The 24,628-nt window shown below is 44.7% G+C and overlaps 1 protein-coding gene across 2 annotated transcripts in view; it reads right to left on the bottom strand.

Moving 5' to 3' along the window:
- NEURL1 (neuralized E3 ubiquitin protein ligase 1) overlaps window positions 1-24,628 on the bottom strand; it is a 278,678-nt gene that overhangs the window by 226,031 nt on the left and 28,019 nt on the right. The window contains exon 3 of one of the 2 annotated variants that reach the window (XM_075612529.1): window positions 23,341-23,596. The exons of the other annotated variant lie outside the window; for it this stretch is intronic. The gene's annotated coding sequence lies outside the window, so the exon portion shown is untranslated. The remainder of the gene's footprint in view (window positions 1-23,340; window positions 23,597-24,628) is intronic. 2 annotated transcript variants of the gene reach the window in all.

The following is a 24,628-nucleotide window of genomic DNA, read 5'->3' as shown; positions in this document are numbered from 1 at the left end:
GATATGTGTAAGGAGATACATTTAGGTTATTACCCCCCACAAAAAAAAAAAAAATCAGACCAGTATTTGTAAATACTTTTAAGGTGATCTTGTAAACCTGGTGAGACGAGACATGGGATGGGGTTTGACTGCCTCTACTAGCTACTCCTTTTTCTGTAATCTCACTATGAGGGTTAGTCAGTAAACTGCAATTGTGCCGATCGGGGCTGTAATGCACAGAAACTCCCATTGACTTCATTTGGCGTTTCCAGCGCTCTGATTTGCACTATCGCAGTTTAACGAATAACCCTCTTGGTGCTGAAAAGGACTTTGCAGAGAATAGCCCCCTCTCTCACAGGCTCAGGACAGGGTGAGACTAGCAGTTCAGTAAACACTTGATTGACAAGAACTGCCCTATTTTGGGGCCCAGATGAAAATGCAATTATTTTTCATTTCTAAAGAAATTAGAACAGTGAAATATATGCTTTGAGTCTGATTACATTTGTGTAAGTGCGGCAATTGCATTGTAAAGTTCTTGTAGCAGAGATTTCGGGTTTGGCGCTCCTGAGTCACATGGGCCAATAGGAAGCCGCACCGATGACGTCAAAGCTTCCTATTGGTGCGCAGGGCGGGATATATATGAACAGCGGCCATTACGAGATCCCCGCTTGCTGAGGAGAGAACTTAATTCGCAGGTAAGTATCTCCAGAAGCAGGGGGTCCTGGGAGCTGAAATTAATGGGGTTCAGCACCGGAGACCCCCTGCTTCATAACGATTAAAATAAATAATCCCCTGGGACTGCCTCTAACATATCTAGGGAAATAAAGAGGGGTTACAAGTATTTTTATGTACATAGGATAAGAATTCTGGGGTTCCATGGAGTCACAATATATTTTAAAAGGGTTCCACAGTTCTTAGAAGGTTTAAAATCAGGGGTACGCAAAGTTTTTTCCCTGTGCCCCTCTGCCTTCTCTCCTCCCTTGCTCGGCTCTGGCGTGATGCCGCAAGGTCATGTGACGTCACGTTGCCATGGCAATATGACATCACCCCGCTGTGTCATTTGACTCCAGGTTACCATGGCGACACGTCGCCGAAGACAAGGTAGGAGAAAGTTACAGAGGCCTCGCGCGGCTTTTAATTTAAATGCCTGGGGGGGGGGAGAGAGCAGGACCTCTGTAACCACCGCGCTCCCCTGGAAAATCTCGCCCCCCCAGTTTGCGCACCCCTGCTGTAGAGAGTAATATCGAATGCTTGGTTTGTGCAGGCACAGAGGAAAAAAACCCTATAGTGGCGCACACCTCTCAAATGACATGGAAAAAAAAGTAACTTTTAATAGTAATAAATAAAATAAATCACTGTGATATTACAGTATATTGTGGGACTTTACTTATTTATACTACTAGCGTAGATATCTCTCCTCCTGTCAGGAACTCTCTCCTCCAGTGTCCTGGAGTGGAGTGTCCTCCATTTTATACATCCACCTTATTCCTTAGTAATTTCTCTCCGCTGTACACTTTATAACTGTGCTAATACAGCATCAACTTACTAAATAAGTACAACAGGGAGGTTAAAGACTGCTATAACGCAATACCCATGAGAACTATACTTAGACAGCTCTGGATGTAAACATGTTCAGTTTCTTGCTTTAAGTGTATAGCAATTAATTGGAATCACACTTTGAGGCCTCGTTTATAGTACAGCCGGCAGTGAGCGTGCCCGCATGACGTCACTCGAGCGGTGCACACGAACCCTGCACTGCCGGCTAGAGGCATCGGGAGGTGGGGCCGTGACATCACGTGAGCGAGTCGCCCCATTGCAGGCACGGCCTAACTAGGGCTGCCAGGTATCCGGTTTTGGACCGGACAGCCCGGTATTTTGCCCCTGCGTCCGGTATGAGATGAAAGGGAATACCGGACATGTATGTGTCCGGTATTACCGCTCTCCAAATGCGGGGTGGCCGGCGGCTGGTCAGAGCAGTTGCCGTCATGCCTGGCTCTCCACCTCTGCAGGCTTCTCTCTCCCTGTCTGTCCCACGCCGAGGTGTCTGACGCACGCCGGGTCCTCTGACATAAGCGCTGGAAGTCAGCTTGGCTTCTGGTGCGCGCCGGTGTGAGGGAGGCTCGTTGTGCGTCAGCCTCAGACACCTCGGCGTCGGACAGACAGGGAGAGAGAAGCCTGCAGCGAGGGAGAGCCAGACATGGCTGCAACTGCTCTGACCGACCACCGCCCCGCAACTGCTCTGACCAACCACCGCCCCCCCCAGCATCCACTGCCCTCTCTCCGCATCCACTGCCCCCCGTGTATCCACTGCCCCCCCTGTGTATCCACTGCCCCCCTCCGCAGCCAGCCCCCCCCCCCCCGCAGCCACTGTGCCCGACCTGACACCATCCCCAAGGTAAGTCTGATTTGATTGGGGAGGTGGGGGTATTTTGTATATGTATTGGGAAGGTGGGGGTATTTTTTTTATATGTATTGGGGAGGTGGAGGTATATTGTATATGTATTGGGGAGGTGGGGTATTTTGTATATGTATTGGGAAGGTGGGGGTATTTTTTTTATATGTATTGGGGAGGTGGGGGTATATTGTATATGTATTGGGGAGGTGGGGGTATTTTGTATATGTATTGGGGAGGTTGGGGTATATTGTATATGTATTGGGGAGGTTGGGGCATTTTAAATATGTATTCGGGGGCGGGGGCTATGTTTTATATGTATTCGGGGGGTGTGGGGGTATGTTTTATATGTATTCGTGGGGTGTGGGGGTATGTTTAATATGTATTGGGGAGGTGGGGGCATTTTTTTATATGTATTCGGGGGCGTAGGGACATTTTTTATATGTATTTGGGGGCGGGGGTATGTTTTATATGTATTCGGGGGGTGGGGGGTATGTTTTATATGTATTGGGGGGGTCGCATCTTTTACCATTGTGTCCAGTATTTTTGGACAAGCCATCTGGGCCTAACACACATCAGAGGCAGCTCAGATTTTATTATTTTTAATCTCACTATATGTTCACTCAAACTGTGGGGTCTCAATACGTGTGTGTGTGTGTGTGTGTGTGTGTGTGTGTGTGTGTGTGTGTGTGTGTGTGTGTGTGTGTGTGTGTTATGTGTTTGCTTGTCTGGCATCACTTATAAATAGAGCACTTCAAATATAACAATCCGTCTCAAATTTATTTATTAATATTAAAAGTAACTTTTTATTTCATGTCATTACCATTTGTGAGGTGTGTGCCACTATAGGATTGCTTTCTCTGCTGTGCCTGCACAAACCTAGTGGTTACCAATGACATGTATCCGAGGTAGCACCCATACCTCTATACTTTGGTTGAGCAAGACTATTCCAGTGTGGTTATTCTTTTAGAGAGAAATATCACCCTCTTAAGTCAGTATTACCATCTTGCATACATCATGATCCATCATTACTAGGCAGTGCTATTCCACAAGACACTTTAGGCCCTTTTAAGTAGCGCTGGAAAATGTCTTATGGAACAGCACCGATTGGTAAACACAGGGATATATATAGAGATAGGATAGGAAGGGAGATAGGGAAGGGAGAGAGATAGGGAAGGGAGAGAGATAGGGAATGGAGAGAGGTAGGGAAGGGAGAGAGGTAGGAAGAGAGATAGGGAAGGGAGAGAGGTAGGGAGAGAAAGATATATATTAATACGATCACCCTCTAGTCTAGACCTTCTAAAAAATCTCCCACACAGGTGAATCTATAGGCTGAGAGTAATGGCAAATCCTCTCTTCCCCAGCAGCCACCTGTCATTTCTCATCTCTGAGTTTGGGGGTATTTACGAATATGTGGTAGCACTTACTGTGCACTTCCAGTCATGACAGCGAGCCTTGCAGTGCACACGTCACCGATGCCTCTTGATGTGTCATCTTACAGGTAGTCACTGAAGTCCGAGATCCATAAAAGGGCGCTAAGCTTCAGCTTCACAGGCATGGGAGTAAAGGCGTGCTGAAGCATAGCACCCTTTTGTGAATCTGGGACTAAATCGGATGAGGCATGCCCATGCACAATCTGCAGGTCCAACTCTGGAGGTACCTTAGGGTCTTTGCCAAAGTAGACAGCAATGGATTTTGCATGCTGTTTCTAAGATCATGATGAGATATCTCTAACAAACATAACATGTCTTTTTATATACGCTGATACTTATATTGTATTCCTCCGTTGACCACTTTGGTTCTGCTAATCCATTTCCTGTTTGGACAATTAACACAATTGTGATATCTTCGGGCTCCAATGAATACACGATAAATATTTGTATTGCCAAGCACATTTAAAAGAAGCACTCTCTTCTCCAATTATTTCTCTAATCAGCGTGTAGCTCTATGAAAGGAAACTGTAATTGGTACTTATTGTGATCTGCTTCCACCTGTAATATAGTCCTTTATGCCAGACCTCTGGGATGCGTTACCAGGGAAACTGTATGTATTCAGCAGTCTGTTGCCAAAGCAACAGTGTTAAATGAGATGCAGCTTTTGGGCTGTGGTTGCAAATTTGCATTTCTTAGGAAATAAGATTATTACTGATCCTAAAAATAAAGCAGTTTAATACATAAACAAGAAAATCATATTTGACCGTCTAGTTTTACAGCCAAAGGTGATCCAGGTTTATTAGTAGTACCTTAATACACACAGTCATTTTAATGTATTTCTTGAAATGTATTTGTTCTAAATTTAGTTGTTCATGTGTTGTTGTGTGATAAGAAATACATTAAAATGAACATCTGTATGTATAAGTTGCAGAAACTATTAGAGTTGCGCCCCCCTTGCCTTCTCCCATCTGTGCTCGCGCCCCCCTCTCCTCGTGTCGGCGTCAAATGACGCCCGGGGTCACGTGACGTCAAGTGACCCTGCGGCATCATTTGCAGCTGCGTTGCCATGGCGACGGTCATGTGACATCACATGGCATTGTGGCGTCATTTGATGCCGCGTTGCCATGGCGACATGTCATAGCAGCCTTCAGAATCAAGGTAAGTTGAGTTGCAGAGGCCTCACGTGATCCTCCAGTATTTAATTTAAATAAAATACACAAAAAACACAGCGCACAACGCTCATAGTGTATTAAAAGATATATTAAAAATAACCAACAAATAAGGGTAAGTATTGTGCGTACATCAAAACAAAATTAAACAGGCATGTCAGGGGTTAATGTTACCCATGCACCAGACAGAACGCCAATTCAGATGTCATCAACGAAGATACATGCAGTTCCCCGTGTCTCGGCCTCTCGGTCCCAAGGTAGAGCCTGGATAGTCCCACTCGCAATGGTGGAGAGTCCAACGAGCTCGTGGTGTACACGAGTAATGTCGTGGTATCAGTCAGTTCCTGCAATAGCTGGATACACGCTTCTCAACCCACCGATCCGGCACTTCCGGGTTTGTGACGTCACTCGGAAGCGACAGCACGTCGCGATCTTTTCAATCACCGAGTGAGCCCGCAATAGTGTAGTAGAGAGTCCAATAGGCTAAAACAATTAGAACCTTTAATCCAACGCGTTTCGAAACCTTACAGTACGGTCTCTTCATCAGGGATTAATGGATGGTTAATCAGTACAACATTGAAATATATCCACGCTTACATCTGATTTGCCCATCAATCGGATGTTTCAGCCAATACAGAGGAAGCGGGGAGGAGTCAAATGGCTCCATGGGTAACAACAAAGGAGCTTGCTATAGGCAACAATTGACAGCAAAATAAACTTTCATTAAACAGACAATAATGCATTAATACACATAGGAAAAAGACGGCTCTAAAATAAAGAGAAAAAAGTAATAGAATATACAAATATAGTATTGTAAGCACCTGCAGACTTAACTGAGCTTACAGTATACAGGGCATTTAGATCTTAGAAAAAGAAGCACGAAGCACATATTAATTTAAAAATCATAAGTTTAAAAGAACAAATGACAACTCAGTACTGAAAAGAAACAGGTAAATAACAAGGGATTTAACCCTAGATTAGAGGATCATGATAATGAACCCTATTTGGTTAGTAAAGGGACCAAATATCAATGTTCTCATTTAAACCTCCTGGATACAAAGTTCTCAATTTATGTATCCAGAAGGTCTCTTGGACAGATAATTCCTTTACCCTATCACCGCCCCTTCTGTTTCTAGGGACATATTTAATGCCCTTAAAGAGCAAGGAGGAGGGGTCCCTATCGTGATGCAGAGCATAGTGTTTGGAGAGACTATGTTTAATAAAACCAGTTTTAATGTTGCGTATATGTTCTTGAATGCGTACCTTAAGTGGACGCTTAGTGCGCCCCACATAATGTAGGCCACAGGGGCATTCAATTAAATAGACAATATGGTCTGAACTACAGTAGATAAAATCAGAGACCTCACCGCTGTTTTAAGGTACTACTGATAAACATGGATCACCTTTGGCTGTAAAACTAGATGGCCAAATATGATTTTATTGGAAACTTAAAATGACAGAATGTCATGGAAAACATTGACGCTGTATCGATGGCAAAATGAGCACATAAATAACGTGATTAACTAAGAATAGATAAGACTTGTCAATAATAGATTAACGCCTTGTATGTTAAAGTACGTAGAACAGTAGCACCGCCTACCTGGCTTTGTTTAGCGGTTTGTCTGAATACAGAATACAACTTGATCTACTGAAGATAATGATACGTTGATATGCAGAGATGTCAGCCTTCATCCAATAGGACAAAATATATAGTTAGATCCTTAACTATATGTCTTCTTATAAGTAAGGGTCATTTAGGTAAACTCTTTGGCCAAAGCGTTATAATCCTGCAGCCCAGCAAAGGCATGGCCCATTTGCAGGTCCTAACACTAGCGGTGAGTATTCTCATTTACCTCTGTAATGGAGGGAGAAATGTCTCAATAGTCAATAGTCTTCCACAGGTGCATGAAAAAATCTTACTACTTAAAAAGTGGGGAGGAGTGCGCTTAAACCCAGAGAGGAGGGGTCACTAACCTCCAAACAACTGTTACCAGTTGACAATTTACAAACACACAATCCCTGCAAGCTCAAACCCTAACATCCACAACACCATATCATATATATTGATGTTCAAAGGAATGCTATATGTATACATTTGGTCACACGCAATAGCACGCCTTTGACATAAATATATATGATATGGTGTGGTGGGTGTTGCAGTTAGAGTTTTCAGGGATTGTGTATAGAGTCCCAGCTTCCAAGACCAAAATCATCACGATTTGGGGTTTATGGACTTTAAAAAAAAATTAATTTTAATGAAAAAGTACGGATTTTAATCAGCGAGGCTCCACTGAAGATTAGTGAGATTCACGGACAGTTGACAGATCTGTTTCTGACCCTTGGTAATTCCTTATGGATCAGAGGCATAGGACGCTATTCTGTACGCTGTTAGATTGCTTCACTGCACAGAAGAGCTCAGCTCTGCTCAAATGAATGGGACTAAAATCTTCTCCCGAGAAATACAGCTTTACAGCAAATTGAATAGTGGTTATTGTCCTCCATAAGGAGGAGGAATCCTGCATACAGGTGAAACGCGTAGGGTAAAGATCCTGAACCACTGAGCTCAAGTCCTAATCAGATACACATCCTCTGTCTTGGCGCCAAACTTTGATCCTGCCGAACATCACCTGTGGATACAGAGTTGGAGGAAGAGTAACCCGGATGGACAGAGGCTGACTGGGACATGGAACAGCGGTTCTCGCTGCACCGTATTACTGGAGTGAAGAACCCAAAGGAGGAACGCCCTATATACAAATGCACAGGTATCCTTGGCTTCCCACAGCAGTGTTTGTTCCCTAGAGCAAATATAATCATGCAAGCTACGTGTGCTCGGACCCGGACGGACGATCAGGGCGGCAGAGCAGGGAGGAGAGATCCGGTGCACTAGGTTCCAGTTGCAACACGGATACTGTGGAGAATCACCTCTGCCAGCGTGGCACAGGAACCCTCCATTTTCCATCATTAACACCCACCCCACAGATCTAACCCACGTTAGACCGGGCAAGCCGTGAAGCGCACACGCCTGACAGGCAACAGCGGTGTTACATTAAGTAAAGGAAAAACCTACACGCTGGGATAACACACTGCATAGAAGCCAAGGTAAATACAAGGACATATTTGTGCTAAGAGGAATTTTTCATGTGCTAGAATATCCAGCGAGCTACTGTACGTGCATATATATCTTCCTATGTATTACACCTACAGGGTGTTTAAGTATTTTTTACGATATCCCTTTAAAAATTGATTAGGGCATATACCTGTTGAAAGTTCAGTGATGCAACTTTGTGTAGTTGTACACCAACTAGGGGAACCCAACTCTAATCAGAGAGATAGAGGACACTCTGTTTGCTTCAGTTTCCGGAATTATAATAAAGCGCTTTATTCGACCAACCATTGAAGTTATTCAGGGATCCCCTGTTAGAGTCTCAAGACCATACCTACTTGTCTACACAACATTAACCTCTTATCACTATGGATTAAGGATATATGGACATATATTAAGTAGGATGTAAATTAGATCATAATATTGCTATATATCATTCAGCTCATGTAAGGTTCAGGTATCTCAAGTACATTTCTAGATATTTTTATTGTTTGTGTATTTTTTAATAAGTGTGTATTTCATACTTTATATACTGTACTTGTTTTGAATGCTTCATCCTTAGGCGCCTCGGCAAAGTATCTCTGCAGTCGTTAGAGATAATTGGGTTTATGCACCATAGTTTTTTCTTATTTGCCAATTTGTTTATAGGGGAATCGAGATCCCCTATTACTCCGGATGCAGAACACCAATTTTCTTCAAGGACCCTCAAATCTTTTTGTTTCGGGTAACCTTTACAGATTATAATTTAATAATCACTTTTTTATTATTGTTAGGTATTTCACTTTAGCGCCCCTTATTTATTCACAGTTCTCCATAAGGCCAGGTCCATAGTAGGTGCGTGCATGCTCGCGACTGAGCGTGCGACATCATACGCGCCTGTACTTGAAGCGATCTGTGGCCTGCAGGGTTGCACAGGGGGGCGTGGTGAGGGCGTGCCGGGGGGCGTGCCCATGACTGGTTTGCCCTCATTGGCTGAACCGCGCAAGTGACTCGGCCGTTGCGCGGCAAATTCAAACAAATTTGTCTTGCCACGCATCGCCCGCCTCGGCACTCTCGTGTGCGCGGTCTATGGACATGAGCATTGCCTTTCTGCCCCTTGTTTTCGGCGCGAGGTTTTTTTATATGTGCCTGTCTTAGGGACAATGCAACAACACAGGTGTTCCGAGTTGGCTTGTTTATTTAGCCTAAACAATATGGCACCCAAAATAACACAGCTTTTCTTCAGCAGATATAAACAGAGAACTGGGGAGTTGTTCAGAAGTGCTGGACCGGCAAACCAAGGGGACAGAGCCAGTAGTTTGGCCATCCGTTCATCCTGCACTGCCTGCTGCTGGGTTTGGAGCTGGGCTTGCTGCTGCAGTAGTCATTAATTTTTCCTGGCCTGCTCCGGCATTAATACCTCTGTTTGGCCTGCTCGCACAGAAACGCTTTTAAAAATAGTTCCATTTTTTATTTTGTGTTGCCCTTCGGATTCAATTGCAGGGGCCGCTCAGAATCCCACTTCAAACACCATATGGTACAGGGACAATGGAACGATACTTGGGGGTTCTGAGGTGGCTTGTGTATTTAGCCTCAAAATATAGCACACAAAATAACACAGCTTTTCTTCAGCAGATATAAACAGAAAGATAACTCCTGAGCAGAGCTTTGCCCTTTTCCCAGCAAGGGCGGGTCAAGTCCCGAATATAAACCCAAAGCAAGGATAAATGCCCCAAAGAAACGGACCTTGAGTCAAGCGCTTTCCTTCCAGAGGTCCAGAGCGTGTCTTCCTGGTTTGGACAGAATCAAACACAAGTAAACGGTCTTGTTTACCCCTTAACGAGGCAGCTGAGACCTGGTTAATTAACCCAGACTTTTTAAATCTGGGATTTAACCAGGTCACTGTTGGACTGTCTGCCCGGCATAGGTCTGTGATACTGAATTCGCCCTCTCACAGTGCCCTTTCTCCTTCTTGATCCTGCAGGAGACTTATAAACATATACGCTAAAGATGTGAGAGACTATGCTGTTTACTTTGCCAACAACTTTGCTATTTATTTTATTTTTATTCAGAATTACAACTTTGCACATGTAATAACCAGACAAACCATTACACTGACAAAATCTATTTTCATCTGAAATAAAAATAATTAAATTTTGTGGTCAAAGTCAATTAATGTCCAACAAAGGGAAGCTAGAGAATGCCCCGCAAGCCGAGATGTGCAATTTTTTCACTCGTTTGCGAACCAGGTGAAATGTGTTGATAATCTTTCAAGAAAAATGTTGCAAAGCACATTTCAAAACATTTGCCCGTCTTGGGCCGTGGGATCAGCCTTTAGTCCTTTTTATACTACCAGTTTAGATAAATGATGGCGGAAGACACAATATTTTGCACTAAGTGCGCAAGCAATGTGACCTTTCGGAAAAATTAAGGAGAAAATCATGTAAAATGTTGCAAAAAATGTGAAGCCATTTCCATAACGCTAATGAGGACCATTAGGCATTGGATATAGTGCAGGCGTGCGCGACGGAGCGCATGGAGCCGCGCGTGCCTGTCGCCTGAGCGATCTGTTGACTCAGATGCGCTCTCGACCTGGGAGGCGTGGCCGTGACGTCACAAGGCTGGTTCACCCCGATTGGTTCAAGCGCTCACGTGATGCGGCCGTCTCGTGAAAAATCTAATTTCGTTGTCTCCTCAAAAAACTGTCACGTCGTCATGCTTCCTCATGTGTGGTCACACGCACTATGGCCGGCCTGATAGAGTTGCTGTATTTTGAGGAGAAGCAGTACATACACCTAGTACCAGATCGTATTAACTCTTCAGTGCCAGGTAGGACAGGGTGCGTCAACTGCATTACAGAGGTCTGTGATGGAGCTCCCAAACTGACAGAATACTCTAAAAATGCATAAATTCAAGTTATATGCGAATAAAGATTATATTAAGCCGCTTAAAAAATTCTCTCTCTCATGTGCCTGCAGGGAGCTTCAGTCTTCCTCCCAGGATCAAAGGAAAATAGAAGAGAAACAAATCCAATGGTGCAGATTATAAAAGTATATTGGGTCAAACAGAGTTTTAGAATGTAAACTCACATTTAAAACTCAGAATACAGGCTTTGTATGGGTTTCTTTGGCGTTGGTGGTCCCTCAGTGTCCGTTTTAGCTTTCCCCTGCTCCGTTGCTCGGATGGACGCCTAGGAGCGCCGGCTTGCTCAGTAGGCAGTTACTTCCTGGTTGGTGATGTCACGGAGCTCGCGTCTCGCGATACTTGGGGCTGATTTGCTGTGGCTTCACTGCGGATCTCCAAAACACCTCTCTTCTACGTCTCCAGATAATGACAGGCTCTCCAACCCTATGCGTTTCACCCGATGTTGCCCCTACCAGATTCTCTGTCACCAGCCATCAGGCACAATCTGGATGTGTTTCTCTTTAAAATAACCAAGTTAGGTGGAGGGAATTTCCGCTGAAATTGTGAAGCTGACAGAGGTCATTTTCTAAAATAAGTTTATTGAAGGTGAGGGTATAGAGTAAAAACACTCAGCATTTTCCTTTAGTACCTCACTGGCACAGCTCCACACAACCCATCTTCTGTGGCCTGTCTGTGAACCCAGGGGCCATTCTGAGCTTGTTTTCTTTATCTCCATAATATCTCCATAATATCAATTTCAGGGGCCATACAGGTCATTTGTTTGTTCTGATTTATCTTTTTTTGCCCTACATCAGGAGTGGCCAACTCCAGTCCTCAAGGGCCACCAACGGGTCAGGTTTTCAGGATATCCCTGCTTCAGGACAGGTGGCTCAATCAATGGCTTAGCAGTTGCACTAAACCAGGGGTGCGCAAACTGGGGGGGGGGGATGCGACGGTTACAGAGGTCCCGCGCTCTTCCCCAAAGCATTTAATTCAAATGCCGGGGGAGTGCGCGTGAGGCCTCTGTAACTCAGTTACCTGGTCTGCGGCGGCTTCTGGTGACACGTTGCCATGGCAACGTGGCGTCAAATGAAGTCACATGATGTCAGAAGATGCCGGAGAAAAGGTAAGGAGGGGGCGCGAGCAGGGGGCGAAGAGCAGGCAGAGGGGCGCAGAATAAAAAGTTTGCGCACCCATGGTTTAACAGACCTCTGTGGATATGCATTGCTAGGGGGAACGCCTTTTTGTGTGCATATCATTAGCACTAACTCTATAGTCAATGCAATGCCCTTTTGTGGTCGAAAATAGAGTTGAAAATGGCGTCGTTAATTTCTAAAGGATGCCGCAGTTCCAAGCCTGCCAAAAAAAAATGGGGATTAATTATGGGGGATTGCTTCTTTAAGATCAAATTTGAAGCTCTAGAAGGACAGCATTTATCATTTGAAATTCATTTACATTTAAATTTCAAATTCAAGAAAATGCTAACCTGCTATTGGACTTTTTCAAATGGATTTACCCTTTCAAAGGAGAACTATATTCTCTTTTCCCGCTGACTCTGTTTATCTCCCCAAAGAAAACAATTCAGTTCTTTGTGTATTACAAACATTTTCCCAGGGGTAAAAAAATAATTGTAAATCTTTTTTTTTTTAACTACCGACAGATTAACATAAAGGTCGCAATAAATCTTCTTTACTCTTAGCAGTGTCACATGAAGCATTGTTTGCTCATGTTAGATTTGCTGAATTCAACTGATATGATACTATAATATATATATATATATATATATATATATATATATATATATATATGCACCTTAACCCTGGCTGTGTTCAAAGCTGTGACCATGCAGCAAGCTTAAGCCTAAAGGGAACCATGTTAAAAATGGTTTTTGTAGCAAAAAGTGGCACTGTGTGCTCATTTGCATGTCATTTCCCAGAATCCCTTGCTGCAGTGGAAGTGCTGTGTGCTGGGTGATAATGGTGAAAGGCGGGGTTGCAGACCTGCCTAAGACATGCAGATGAGCATACAGTTGTATTTACGTGTGTGTGTGTGTGTGTGTGTGTGTGTGTGTATATATTGTGACAAACGGCTTACTCCGGGGCTCCGCCGTCTGTCCGGGACTGTTAGAACACGGTCTTTTAGGGTAGGTTAAATGATGAGACGTCACGTAATGTTCCTTTAAACAGGCTATGCCTGGTTTATTCAGTCCCAGGCACTGAGACTGCCACAGTTTAAACAGAAAACAAAGCCAAACAAAAAGCTGCTCGTCTGAGCGATAACTTAAACTTAGATGTCCCTGACTCAGAGTTGGAAGTGGCTTGTCCACTTCCACCAACAAAATAAGTACCTTTGCAGTCTTTAGACAAACTAACAGAATGAATGAAGCGATTTGGGAAAGAGGCTTTCTCACCCCTCTGCAGTTCAGCAGCCTTCCAGGCTCTTGGGCGGGGCCCAGAGGAAACAGGAAACAGGTCTTATATACCTGAACTCTAATCAGCATGACAGGTGACAGAAAACAGGCAGCAGACAAACTGTGGAATGGAGTGCCTGTACCACGAGGCTGCCCTGTTCAGCTTAGACAGGACAGAAACTGTTCAGTATCCTGGGAGCCCTGTATATGGAGTTTATTACCAACCCCTGGTTTCTGTCACATATCCTCCCCCCCAGCTCAGACCTCGAGGGGTGAGCGACCATGGATATTAGGGAGTGCATCCTTGACAACCCGTCGGCATTGCCATGTTTGTGCCCCGACCTGTGTTCCACAGAAAATTTAAAGGGCTGTAGGCTTAGGAACCACCTGGTCACCCTAGCGTTCTTCTCCCTATTTTGACACATCCAGGTAAGGGGTGCATGATCTGTGACCAATCGGAACTTTCTCCCCAACAGATAATACTTGAGTGTCTCTACAGCCCACTTTATTGCGAGACACTCTTTCTCGACTATGGAGTAATTTTTCTCCTGGGGATTTAGTTTCCTACTTAAATAAAGGATGGGGTGCTCCTCCCCTTGAGACTCCTGGGAGAGTACCGCCCCCAGCCCTACCTCAGATGCGTCGGTTTGGACTACGAACTCTTTGGAGAAGTCAGGTGTGACCAACACTGGTTGGGCACAGAGAGCTTCTTTCAGGCTTCTAAAGGCCTGTTCGGCTTCGGGGGACCACTTTACCATTAGCGGTCCTCTTGCTTTTGTGAGGTCGGTTAGTGGGGTTGCCTTAGTTGCAAAATTGGGAATAAACCTCCTATAGTAGCCAATTAACCCCAAAAAGGTCCTTACTTGTTTTTTTGTGACTGGCCTTGGCCAATTTTGTATCGCCTCTACTTTGAGTGTTTGTGGTTTGAGTAACCCTCTACCAATAGAATACCCCAGATACTTGGCCTCCTCCAGACCAATAGTGCATTTAGCGGGGTTAGCAGTTAGTCCAGCAGACCGAACTGCGTCGAGCACAGCTTGGACCTTTGGAAGGTGGGACTGCCAATCTTCACTATGGATTACCACATCATCCAGGTAGGCGGCAGCGTACCGAACATGTGGTTTTAAAATTTTATCCATCATTCTTTGGAATGTGGCGGGAGCTCCATGTAAGCCAAAAGGCAGCACCTTATATTGAAAGAGGCCGTCTGGGGTTGAGAAGGCTGTTTTTTCTTTTGCCCTTTCTGTGAGGGGAACCTGCCAGTACCCTTTTCATCCACCCTGGGCATAGGATAAGTATCAAATTTTGACACCGCGTTTAGTTTCCGGTAGTCATTACAAAACCTTGTTGTACCGTCTGGCTTTGGGACTAAAACTATAGGGCTGTTCCACCCACTTTGGGATTCCTCAATTACGCCTAGTTTTAGCATTTTTTTAACCTCTAAACTTATAGCCTCTCTCTTGGCCTCTGGGATTCGGTACGGTTTAAGGTTAACTCGGACCCCCGGTTCAGAGACTATGTCATGTTTAATTACGTTAGTTTTACCTGGCTGTGTAGAGAAGATTTCTTTGTTCCTTCTCACTAAACTCTGGACCTCTCGTTTCTGATGCACGGACAGTGTTTCAGCTATGCTAACCTCTGGGTCAGTTTCTTGATTCTCTGACGGACCTGGGGGTACTAGGGTTAACAAGACCTCTCTATCTTTCCAGGGCTTGAGTAGGTTTATATGGTAAATTTGCTCAGGTTTCCTCCTACCTGGCTGCCTTACCCTATAATTTACTTCTCCCACTCTTTCCAAGACCTCATATGGCCCATGCCATTTAGCAAGGAATTTACTCTCCACAGTGGGAACCAGAACTAGTACCCTATCACCTGGAAAAAAAATTCTGACCCTAGCACCCTTATTATACGTATTCCTTTGTGCTTCTTGAGCTTTCTCCATGTGTTCCCTCACTATGGGTAGGACTGCAGCAATGCGGTCCTGCATTTGGGCAACATGCTCTATTACACTTCTGTAAGGGGTAACCTCGTGTTCCCAAGTTTCTTTGGCTATATCCAGTAAGCCCCTTGGATGTCGGCCATACAATAGTTCAAATGGGGAGAAGCCTGTGGATGACTGGGGAACTTCCCTAATGGCAAATAACAGGTATGGTAACAAACAGTCCCAGTTTTTCCCATCCTTATCGACCGCCCGGCGTAACATGCTCTTTAAGGTTTTATTGAACCTTTCCACTAAACCATCTGTTTGTGGATGATAGACTGAGGTTCTGAGATGCTTGATTTTTAGGAGTTTACATAGCTCTTTTGTTACTTGGGACATAAATGGTGTTCCCTGGTCAGATAAGATCTCTTTAGGAATTCCGACCCGGGAAAACAGAAGTACTAACTCTTTTGCTATGTTTTTAGCAGAGGTGCTACGTAGGGGAACTGCCTCCGGATATCGGGTAGCATAATCTAATATTACCAATATATGCTGATGTCCCCTAGCAGACTTTATTAGGGGTCCTACTAGATCCATAGCAATCCGGTCAAATGGTACCTCTATTATGGGAAGGGGTACCAATGGGCTGCGGTATGCTTTGAACGGGGCGGTGATCTGACATTCTGGGCATGAGGAACAATAGTTTGTAATTTCTGCCAGAACCCCAGGCCAATAAAAGCTTCGGAGAACCTTTTCTTTTGTCTTTTCCACCCCTAGGTGTCCCCCCAATGGATGACTATGTGCGAGGTGTAATACTACGTTACGGAATGTCCGTGGTACCAACAATTGTTTAGTTGTAACTGATTTTCTTTTATCAACCCGATATACTAGGTCGTTCTCTACCTCGAAGTAGGGGTAAGCAAGTGACCTATCTGGTTGGCCATGAGTACTATTCTGGTCCCGTATATTTCCCCTTGCTACCGCTAATGTGGGGTCCTCCCACTGGGCCTTCTTAAAACTCCCAGGACTGACCTCTAGGTCAGCGAGGGTCTTATCCTGTACTGGGGTGGTAAGTGCCTGATCAACATCTTGATTTGGGGTATTCCCTACCAAAGTAGTGATGGGGAAGGGAATTTCACAGCACTCCTCCTTTTCCCCTTTCTTATTTGGGCCCTCGTCAACCTCCATTTCTGAAAAAGGGAAAGGATTTGTTTCTTCTAACACTTCGTTATGGTCTGCTATTGAACTCTGGGCGCTATTCTGAGCTGGGGACCACATTTTTAGAAAATGGGGAAAGTCGGTCCCTATTAACACATCATGTGCCAGTTTGGGTACAACACCCACCTTGAAATCTAAAGAACCAAATTCTGTTTAAAAAAAAACATCAACAGTGGAATATTCATGATTATCCCCATGTATACAACAAATTGCCACTCTTTGTGAACTGTTTACCTGTTTCTTCTTAATGGGCAATAGGTATTCGGACACTAGTGTGACCATACTCCCAGAGTCAAGAAGTGCCCGAACCCTCTTACCATTAACCTTTACAAATGCCCACAGATGGTTATTCAAGGGGTCCTCTGGGCTAGGGCCCATACATTGGGACAACAGCGAATAAGGTTCCACGCTGTTGCATTGCATGGGCTCATCATTTAGTGGGCAGATTTTTTCTGTGTGGCCCCTCTCATGACAATTTACACATTTAGGTACATAGTCTGTGTCCCACTTAGAGCCTTTTCCCGGCTCCCCATGTTGGCTATTGCCCTTAGTGTGCGAACCACTGTTGCTGGTGCTGCGTGAAGGTGGTCGCCGCTCTTCAGCTCCCCTTAACCCCGGTACCCTTTTACCGTCTCTGGAAGAGTCCTGGAACCTCGGGTAGTGGGGTTGCTCCACGACTGTGGGTTGCGGGTGCTCTCCTGCTGCATTGTACCTTTCTACGAGGGCCACAAGCTCATCCGCATTGTGGGGGTCACTCCGACTGACCCAATGGCGTAAGGCAGAGGGAAGTTTCCTCAAGAACTGGTCCATGACCAACCGTTCCACGATGTGGCTTGCTGAGTTGATCTCGGGTTGTAGCCACTTCCGGGCGAGGTGGATGAGGTCATACATCTGGCTTCGGGTGGCTTTATCCATCGTGAAGGACCATGCGTGAAACCTTTGGGCGCGAACAGCCGTGGTTACGCCGAGGCGGGCGAGGATCTCGAACTTCAATTTTGCATAGACGTTAGCTTCGGCTGGCTCTAGATCAAAGTAAGCCTTCTGGGGTTCGCCGCTTAGGAAGGGTGCGATTAGACCAGCCCACTCAGCTTCTGGCCATCCCTCTCTCTGTGCCGTGCGTTCAAACGTGAGAAGATAGGCTTCCACATCATCCGAGGGTCCCATCTTCTGAAGGTAGTGGCTTGCCCTGGTCATTTTCGGAACTGGGGCTGCCGCTGCCAGTGGAAGGTTACTGATAGTCTCCCTCAGGATCTCGAGTTCCTGCTGTAAGCCCTGAGCGAACCGCTGTTGCTCCTCTTTCAGCAAGCGGTTTGTCTCTTGCTGGTTTGCATTCGCCTGTTGCAGGGCTTCATTCGCGTCTCTCTGGACAGCGACATTGCGTACCAGCGCACTCACCACGTCTTCCATCTTGTTTGGAGAGAGAGAGAAAAAAACCTTTTTTTTTTTTTTTTTTTTTCTTTAAAGTTCTTTAACCCCCAGACCTTTTAGTGTTCTGCCCGCATTCTCCACCATATGTGACAAACGGCTTACTCCGGGGCTCCGCCGTCTGTCCGGGACTGTTAGAACATGGTCTTTTAGGGTAGGTTAAATGATGAGACGTCACGTACTGTTCCTTTAAACAGGCTATGCCTGGTTTATTCAGTCCCAGGCACTGAGACTGCCACAGTTTAAACAGAAAACAAAGCCAAACAAAAAGCTGCTCGTCTGAGCGATAACTTAAACTTAGATGTCCCTGACTCAGAGTTGGAAGTGGCTTGTCCACTTCCACCAACAAAATAAGTACCTTTGCAGTCTTTAGACAAACTAACAGAATGAATGAAGCGATTTGGGAAAGAGGCTTTCTCACCCCTCTGCAGTTCAGCAGCCTTCCAGGCTCTTGGGCGGGGCCCAGAGGAAACAGGAAACAGGTCTTATATACCTGAACTCTAATCAGCATGACAGGTGACAGAAAACAGGCAGCAGACAAACTGTGGAATTGAGTGCCTGTACCACGAGGCTGCCCTGTTCAGCTTAGACAGGACAGAAACTGTTCAGTATCCTGGGAGCCCTGTATATGGAGTTTATTACCAACCCCTGGTTTCTGTCACAATATATATATATAACTCAGGAAGGGGAGGATATCCACTGTTTCAGTGCCTGAGGAAGTTGGGGTAACTTCTTTTAACCTGGCACCAAGGGAGCCTTATGACCAAGGGGGCCTACCATCATTGACATTTAGCTCTTTCTAGGGAAGATCAGGACCTCGATTCTCAGCTGGCACTGGAGGGAAAGAGAAGGACATCCTCTTCCGTTCCTGTTGTCTGAGGCAGATCGCAAACCTTTTGGCACCCAAAGGGTTACAAAAATAAGTTGTTTTCTGACATAGAGTATCCCTAATTAGATTTTTAAAGGATTAGCCCCTGGTACAGTCCCAAAGGGTTGAAAACACAATGGGGGGAGTCAGTGTATCAACATTAAGAAAGTGTTTCATACATTTGACGCAAATTGTTAGCCAGGAAAGTTTAGGACATCGGAGAGCTGGCAGATTTCTCTATGTACAGAGCTGCATACAGGGCCGGTGCAAAAGTATTTGGCACTCTAGGCGAACCTTCAGTCCTGCAGCCTCCCCCTCAATCGATATTCAGGGGAACAAATTCTAAAAACATTCACCCTCCATCAATTCTCTACCCCCCCCCTCCCCCCCCCCCAGTTAAAATTCCATACCTGGCTGTGGAGTGGAGCGGTGGAGGTCCTCCCTGGGAGGTCCTCCCTGGCGGAAGACAACTTCCGTGGCGGGTTCTGCCCCCGCTGTCCTCCACCACAGCCTCCCACCTCCACCACACGCTTCTACCTCTGCTCCCGCTGCCCTCCCTGTCGTCTCCCTCACCCTCTGCCGCCGCCCAAAATGCGCCACTCTGGACGACCACCTAGGTCGCCCAGTGCTAAAACCGACCCTGGCTGCATACATTGTCAGCATGATGTAAAATAAAATATAATTATTATATAAGAGATGTCATTTTTCATTTTTATAATGGTGGCAAAATATGGCTAGCATTGTCGCCACAGCACAGGGAGCTTAACAGGTAGAATCGTACTTTCTCAAAAGGGGTTACATCTTTAAAAAGCCTTAAAAAGACACCGGCAACAATAAAGTGCACAATTAATAGCAGCAACTGTCACTCTATTTTTTACACAACAATCCCATAAAATAAAGTGATATCAGCTGCTTAAATACGTAAAACCCAGATTAAAAGGACATAATGCTAAATTAATCAGATTTGAATAAGCTTCGAAGTGATCTTGGGAAATAGTGCTGGAATCTAGATATTAAGTAGGACATGACTGCGTCACAGCCGTTCTCATTAAAGGGTAAATCAGGAAGCCCCCTGCTCCATGATATTTATCCGGGCAAAATTCGGGTGAGTGGATAAATGCTATCAAATACTATGCAACATATAGTCCAGCTATAGTAACAATAACAACAACAATAAAGCTTTATAAAACTACCAGGCAGCACTGAATATGCCTAGTGAATAAGAGCCTTCCGCTGACATGGGGAGACAGCATCAATGAGAAAAGATTAGTATAATGTGAAGACTGATCTTACTGGGTCAGTCTGCGAGCCGCGTGTCATGCAGACTGCAGTACACGGAGGCTGGATGCTAACTGGATGGTGGAGTTGTTACAGAATTTGTCACATTACTTTGGGAAAGGTGCTGCTTTTACTGTATGTGATGCTACTTTATTGAAAGAAGGAGTTATTTCTCCTTTTCTGTGTTCATTGTATAAATAATGTTTGTAAAGTAAGGTTCGAAGAGTGTTGCTCTAATGTTTCATACATTTTGAATCTTTTTAAAAATCAGACAGGGTTCTCTTACTATTTCTAAGACACTGGGAATTGTAATCGCCTGACAGATTTGGTCCAAATGTGAGTAATAATATATCACGGAAAACATAAATACTAGACATATATACAGTACTTCGGTCTGCTGAAAAAACCCATACTACAAATACAGTATATACTGTAAGGCACGGAGCTTTAGCAAACACATCTGGCCGAGAATCTGCAAGGATAATTCCATCCTGTTTTAATGAGACTATTGCTTAACTATTAAACTAAAGCTCTCTGATGCTGCACCTTTCACAAAGGGGAAGGGTTAAACCCCCCTCACCCCCCCCCCCAAGATTAGAAATGGGAAATTAGTGGAGCCCACCCCTGATTACTTCATTGAAACTATAAGTAAAATAGTTCTTTTGTTGGAAAACAGCATCGATAATATTGATAAGGATCCTTTAACCTTTGGATATGTTATAGAAAGAGAATAACTTCACATTTGATCATACCAAGCTCAAATATTGCTATATTGATCGAATGGGACAGGAGGGTGAAGCGATTGACTTACTGTTGGAAATTGTAAAGGAGTTGACAACTGTGTCTCTCGTTGGTCCCTAACCAATAGGCTAAATATCCATCTTCTCCTTGCTAGGCTTCCAACTTTCTAAATAAGGAGAAGATGGAAAAGGGACAATCTTAGAGAGCGGATTTTAAAAAATTGGGGGGCGAGGGGGAGGGATCTAATTATTTTCCTTAAATGTAACTATGCCTAATGCAAAGATTTGGCTTTACAATATGAATATGCAAATAATTTTCATTATTTAGCTACTGTGGCCTGCACATAAAGCCGGTGTCTGTATTCAGGCAGGGGGTCTCATGGCGGGTGGGCTCTGAACTACAGTCAGGCTGCCTGGGAGGTAATGGAAAAGAGTAGGTAAATCAGAAAAATAAAGCTGTGTCCTTGTTTTTCCCCACATAGTGTCTGCCGTTATTTGGAGGGGGAGGGGGGACAGTGGGCTCTTAGCACGGCCATATCATTGTCACACTTTGATCTCATTTCGGAATTCTTAGCTGCTTTGTCAATGGACGGAGAGGCAGTCATTAAATGAGGTCCCCTTTAGGAAAATGGCAGATTCCAAAGGGCTCCGAGTGAAGATCAAATCCTTTAACACCCTCCCCTTCTGTAATATTCACACGCGAAATACGTGAGACAGTGTCCACAAAATCTTCATTAAAAAACATTCCTCATTCCAACATTCAAAAATGTACAGCATGGTGTGGGCGGAAACAAGCTTACAACTATACATACCCCTCGCGCATTTCACGGTGTAATCGTCACGCCATTAAAAGGTGGCGCCTCCATCACGTATTTCAAGATTCAAGATTGAATTAGACCAACCTGGGAAGAAGTTATCAAAAAATGCCACCTAGTGGGTAATTGGAAAAGCTCTTCTTCTGTCGTCCAACTGGTCACTGAAATAGCACCTGACTGATCAAAAGAGTTCAATGTGTTCTTGAGCCTGGTCAGCTCTGTGGCCCATATTTACTAAGCGGTGCTATTCTATAACACACCTTATGGCCCATTCAACTGAATAGGCTGTATGTGATCTTTCGGCTCTGGAGTAGCAACCCTGAGTAAATGTGGGCCTATGTATTGTTGATAAATTAAGCTGAAGCTTTGGTCACTTTCAAGAACTTTTTTTTAGAAGGCTGAAATTCAAGATGTTTTGAACTGATAATTAACATTTGTTGCACTACCCCCCAAATACAGTCTTACACTACCCCCCCCCAAATACATTCTTACACTACCCCAAATACATTCTTACACTACCCCAAATACATTCTTACACTACCCCAAATACAATCTTACACTACCCCCCCCCCAAATACATTCTTACACTACCCCCCACATACATTCTTAAGCAATCCCCCAAATACATTCTTACACTATCCCCCAAATACATTCTTACGCTACCCCCCAAATACATTCTTGCACTACCCCCAATACATTCTTGCACTACCACCCCCCAAATACACATTCTTACACTACAGCCCCAAATACATTCTTACATTACCCCAAACCCCCCAAATGCATTCTTACACTAACACCCAAATACATTCTTACACTATCCCCCAAATACATTCTTGCGCTACCCCCCAAATACATTCTTGCACTACCCCCAATATATTCTTACACTAACCCCCAAATACATTCTTACACTACCCCCCAAATACATTCTTACACTAACCTCCAAATACATTCTTACACTACCCCCAAATGCATTCTTACACTACCCCCAAATACATTCTTACACTACCCCCCCAAATACATTCTTACGCTACCCCCCCAATACATTCTTACACTACCCCCCAATACATTCTTACACTACCCCCCCAAATATATTCTTACGCTACATCCCCAAATACATTCGTACACTACCACCCAAATACATTCTTACACTACCCCCCCAAATACATTCTTACACTACCCCCCAAATACATTCTTACACTACCCCCCAAATACATTATTACACTACCCCCCCCCCAAATACATTCTTACATCACCCCCCAAATACATTCCTACACTACTCCCCAAATACATTCTTACACTACCCCCCAATCACATTCTTACACTACCCCCAAATACATTCCTACACTACCCCCCAATCACATTCTTACACTACCCCCAAATACATTCTTACACTACCCCCAAATACATTCTTACAGTACCCCCAAATACATTCCTACACTACCCCCAAATACATTCCTAAACTACCCCCAAATACATTCCTACACTACCCCAAATACATTCTTACACTACCCCCAATACATTCTTACACTACCCCAAATACATTCTTACACTACCCCCCTCCCCCAAATACATGCTTACACTGCCCACCCCAGATACATTCTTACACTACCCCCCCCACTCCCAGATAAATTTGTACATTACCCCCCGCCTCCACATACATTCTTACACTACCCCACACCCACCCCCAGATACATTCTTACACTTACCTTGGGGATGGTCTCTCTCCCCAGCTGTGCCGAGCCTCTCTCAATCTCCTCCCGCGCCAGGCCTCTTGGCCGGCCGATGCTGGAAGTTGGGCCCGGCCAGAGGTCCACAGCTGCCAGGCCCGGGACACTTGTCCTGGCTCTCCCCCCCCCCCCTGTCGGCAGCCCTGACCATCGTGATGAATACAATTAGTTTATCCTTGTCGTAAATCTTATGCTAATAAGGCATCCAATGGTGGTGGACTCTGCCACAGTCAATCTGAGTTGGTACAGTGTTAAGGAAATAGACATCCATGTCATTAGTAAACTTTGGGGTACTCCACCCCACCAACTACATAAGGGTATGATTTCATAGAGTGTTTATTTAGTCCCTTATGTAAACAAATAGCTAACAACACAGTCCTCTACGTAACTGAAACAGCTAGGACAATGATTTATATACACAACGATCTTCCCAATAGACCTCTATGCATGTTTGGTTTCTCTGTTCTGAGGCAGCCATATATCCTCAGTGTAGTTGCAACAATGTTGCTACCCCTTGTGGTTTCCCAGTTGCCATGGCAACGCCCCTTTTTTCCCAGTGAGTTGGTTCAGCTGTTGGTTTATTTTTCTCCCCCTCTGTTTATTGGTATGCCCCATGGCTTGTTCCTGTTTAGACAGGAAAGCATGCTTTCTTTTACCATCAGCAGACACAGTGAGTAGATACACCTTCCACTGCTCCCCCAGAAAAAAAACCCTTTTCACCTTCTCCCCACAAATGTTACCTGCCTGCTACTCTGCATACCCCCTCCAATAAAAGTGTCAGAAAATAGAAGGACTCTGTGTGCATTTAAAGGAGATCAGTTTAGCTACCTGACCTTACTCACTTGCCTCAGTGTGCTTAGGCCAGAATACCGACAATAGGAGAAAACATTAGGACCCTGTATTTTCTTGCTTGAATGTCAAATAATGGCTCCACTTAGTACTAAGCTGCGCTCCGAATTCAAGAACCCCCTCCAGGGAGGAATGTCTGCAGCTATAACCTAGCACACTGCACACAAATGCAACTGAGTGTTCTGCATTCATTTTATTTTGGGGTCAGACAGATGTATTCCTCATGAATAGATTTAATTATGATAATGGACATGTGCCTCGCGGTCTCTCTCACCCTCGCTCGGATTTGTTATTCTAAGATGGACATGAATCATTGTGGAGCGGTATAGAAGAAGATGATTGCAATATGGTCTCAGTTCTGCATTCTGTTTTGGTCACTTTTATGCATTGCTACCTTAATCCTCATTTTATAATAATT

This window comes from Ascaphus truei, chromosome 8 (assembly GCF_040206685.1).
Source record: "Ascaphus truei isolate aAscTru1 chromosome 8, aAscTru1.hap1, whole genome shotgun sequence".
Lineage (NCBI taxonomy): Eukaryota > Metazoa > Chordata > Amphibia > Anura > Ascaphidae > Ascaphus > Ascaphus truei.
The sequence above is the reverse complement of the archived record's forward strand: the minus strand, read 5'-3'. Positions and strand labels throughout refer to the sequence as shown.